This window comes from Lucilia cuprina, chromosome 4 (assembly GCF_022045245.1).
Source record: "Lucilia cuprina isolate Lc7/37 chromosome 4, ASM2204524v1, whole genome shotgun sequence".
NCBI lineage: Eukaryota > Metazoa > Arthropoda > Insecta > Diptera > Calliphoridae > Lucilia > Lucilia cuprina.
This window is the reverse complement of record NC_060952.1, coordinates 76,100,647-76,105,089: the sequence shown is the minus strand read 5'-3', so window position 1 is coordinate 76,105,089 and position 4,443 is coordinate 76,100,647.

Genomic DNA, 4,443 nt, shown 5'->3' with positions numbered 1-4,443 from the left:
GCTCCCCTCATGGGTAGTCCGTCAATATATTTAAAAGGATGTTAAAGTTCTTTAAGATTCTAACTGTAATAGTTTCCATGATAAACGAATTTTCGTATTTAATTTATATGGAAGATGCCACACCCCCTAAGGTTATTCCGCCATATTTTGGTCCTAACTAATCATATTGACACTAAAGTGGCTCCGACAAATTTTGAGAACTCTAACTGTTATATTATATCAAATATAGGGATTTAATATTTTCTTATTATGAGCGTGACTGCTCGATCACTTGAAATTTTGAAAAAGAAGCCTATAACCTATTCAAGACATACAGGAATAGGCTGGGAAAATTTCAAGAAAATCGGTTTAGCCGTTAAGTAATCTAAGCCTCGTTAGCTCCACCTCCGGTTATCGTTTAACAGAAAGTTATTTAATTTAACTTTAACATAAAAAATAACCAGACATTGTGATAATGGGGGTAAAAAGTTCAAACAAACAAAAACACATTCATTCTTATACTCACCATTATTGATTTTGTCATTGCGTTTGTAACACATCGAAATATTGATTATAGACCCTCAAAATTATATATTTTCTGGGTCTATATTAAATTCTAAGACGATCAAGCTATGTCCGTTTGTCTGTCTCTTAAATTCACGATAGGGACCACACGAAAAAAGTTAGACATTTGAAATATTGCACAAATATTCTCTATTACTAAGGTTTGTTTGGTATTGAAAATGAGCATTATCAGGACACATTTTCGGATAGACCTCATACAAGTGTACCTTCAAAATACAGCTTTAACGGCCATAGTGATCATCGATGATGAAATTTGACCTAAATTAGTTTTATATAAGCCGAAATCTTACTACCAAATTGAGGATTTAAGACCCATATTTGACCCTACCATATAAGGTCCCATTCGGAAAATGACTTTAACACTCATTACTGACCTATAAATTACAGTATATCGATGAAATAGTATATCGATGAGTAAGTTTTTTACAAGAAAAAATTTCTCTACCAGTTTTATTAGGATCGGAACATAAATGTTTGTACCCCCATATAAGGTCCCCTCCTGAAAATTATTATAAAGCTCAATACTGTCTTAAAAATATGAATGTAGTGATGAAATTCGGCACCAAATTTACTGAGGATCGATTCATAATTGGCCCTAGCGTACAAGATCACCTCTTCAGAAAATTACTCATACGGTTTGAAAATTGAACAAAAATATTTTGTTTTTAAAAATGAATATGTTATTAGTTCAAAAGATCTCGTTCTATAATTGACTTCAGTCAATTTTAATATATTACCCTGATTTGTATAGGAGAGCCTTCCTTATACGGCATACGGTTTGATGGTGGATATATGAGATTCGGCACAGCCGTATATAACATTCTCACTTGTTATATATGTAGGATAGAAAGGGGATCATTGACCATAAGGGCACATATGTCAATGCGAATAACTTGATCGATTTTATCACATTATAAAATTTTGTTTTCGTTTACCGATTATCTATCATCCCTATAAGTTTGAATAAATAATTTTACATATGATGTGCCCATAGGGGCACATATGTCAATGCGAATAACTTGAAAACCGAGTAATCGATTTTATCACATTATAAAATTTTGTTTACCAATTATCTATCATCCCTATAAGTTTGAATAAATAATTTTACATATGATGGAAGGAGGTCGTGGTTTATAGTTTTTCAAAGGCGAAAATTTTTCGCTGTGTGTAGTTTTAGAAAAAATATATTGGTTAGTAATATAATGTCAATAATAGTGAGAAATACTACTTTTTTCGATAACATAATTTGAAGACCGAAAAAATTTTAACTAAACCTTAATACTGCCCCTGGGACACAAAATTTGCTTAAAATAAAAAACAGTAATTATGTCTTTTATCTTATGTGGGTTACTTGTTTACTGTACTTTGTGTGATAAATTAAGATATGAAACAGTAAAACATGTTTTTATTTTTGTAATTTTTATACCCTACACCACTATAGTGGGGAGGGTATTATATGTTTGTGCTGATGTTTGTAACACACAAAAATATTGGTCCAATACCCACCATAAAGTATACCGATTGATTCAGAATCATTTTTTGAGACGATTAAGACATGTCCGTCCGTCTGTCCGGCTGGCTGGCTGTCCATATAAACCTTGTGCGCAAGGTACAAACCGCAACTTTCAAGATAATTTGATGAAATTTGGACCAAGCATGTTTTTTGATACATGGACGAAGCCTATTGAAAATGGTGAAAATCGGTCCATTATTTCACCTAGCCCCCATACAACCGTACTTCCCGATTTGGTTTTTTTATGCTATAATTACGTCAAATATTCTCTAAAAATTGACACAAATAAGTTTTCTGTAAGTATAAATGACACTGCAGATTTTCGTAATGATCGGCCCTTATTTGACCCTAGCCCCCATACAAACTCCCCCTTCAAAAAATGTCGTAAATGTCTAAAATTGACTTGTAACCATTTGTACCGCAATGAAACTCAACAAAACTAACTGTTATTTAAAAATATATCCTTTTCCCAAATTTAGCGAGGATCGGCCCATATTTGACCTTTATAAAGCCTCATTTAGAAAATTTAGTTTTTTATCAATAAATTGCAGAAATACTTTGGAATTAAGGTTAAATTTAACATAAAAGTTTCTTTATAAATAATAAAAATGTTTAAAATATACTCATGGTGTAGGGTATTATATGGTCGGCCATGCCCGACTATATATTCCTACTTTTTAAAGTTATTTTACTAATGACAAATCTACTCCATTCCCTTGGCGTATTTACCCTATGGTCAATGCGGAAAAGTTTAAAAAATATCTACATTAATATGAATTAGGAAAGTTCGGAAGGAATAAAACTAATGACAACACATCTAAGTATCCGAACAAAGAAAAAAATTAAGAATATGTATTGTGATTTTAAATTGAGACCGCCTCCAAAAAAAAGTGGCATATGGTCCCCCTTCTACACTATGTGAATAAATAGATAGATATAGATTTAAGATTTAATTTATAAACATGCTTTTATTTTTCGTTTGAAATTAGTTTTTATATATTGTTGTTTAAAATTTTGTTAATTTAGTTATTCTTGCTAAAACAAAAGTTTTATATATAAATTTGTTAGCAGATTTTTTCCATTAAATTTAAACCAACTTTTTTTCTTTTTTTTTGCTCTAATACATATATATGTACAATGTACATATACATTCTATCTTTTTCACTTTTGTTGTTGAGAATATTTAAAATTTTTAAAATAGTTGACAGTTTTTTGTTTCAATTATTATTCTTTGCTTCGTGCATTGTAGTATGTATGTAAATTTTATTTTTTATTATGGATTAAAAAAAATATGTGTTTATTGTTTGTTTTAGTTTCACATTGTTGGCGTTGTTGTTTAATTTGTTATTTATAAATTGTTATCCATACATATATATTGTGTGTGTGTGTGTATGGGTATTTGTAATCTCCCCAACACACACACACACACATTCGAACATTGTATGCAACTGTTTCCTTTTCCAATTTCAAACATTTTCCGTTTCCTCTATAAGTATTTTTCTACTTATTTTACACATACATGTACTATATTTCAATGTGTGTAGGTAAATCAGATGTATGTATATGTGATTTTAGAAAAAAAAAAACTTATTTGTTTGACAAGTGTATCCTTGTATTTGTTGTTTTTGTTATTTTTTTGTTATTATAACAATATTGTATGAGTTGAATTTCAATGAGTAAAAAAAAGCTTTCTGCTATTTTTCTCTGACATTGACTTTCAAGCTGAGAATATGTTGAAAAGAACAAACATTTTAAAATGATTATTTTGACACTTCAGTTTTACGATTTAAAGAAATGTCATTAAGTTATATGACAGCACGTAGTTAATATAGTTGTAAACTTTATTTTAACTAATTTTTCATAATTACAGTTACAATTACAAATTTAAATTACTTTTATTTGTAGTTTTTGGTTTTTGATTCAATGTTGGGGTTTGTATTTAATAACAAGTAAGGGTGTTATATTCGGTCATGCCGAAATTAGTATAGACGCCAGAGTGATTTAGAGAGATTTTAGTTGCTATAAAACTTGTTAAAGATAAATTTCATCACAACACTGTTATTATTAAGCCAGGTGTGAGTGTCAAAGTAATTTGTTAATCAATTATAAAGCAATCTTCCTAAATTTGGTATAGAGATTTTTTTCACTGTACTAGCATTTTTACGACAGTAAGCTTAGCATAGCAGTTAGGCGAAATCGTGAACCAATATTTCCCATTTTCAATGCTAAACCTGCTTTAACTCAAAACTGCTGTGCAAAATTTCAGCTCCCTAGCTGTTCCCGTTTTCCCCATCTTTTTATACCCTACACTACTTTAGTGGGGCAGGGTATATTTGGTTTGTGCTGATGTTTGTAACGCACAATAA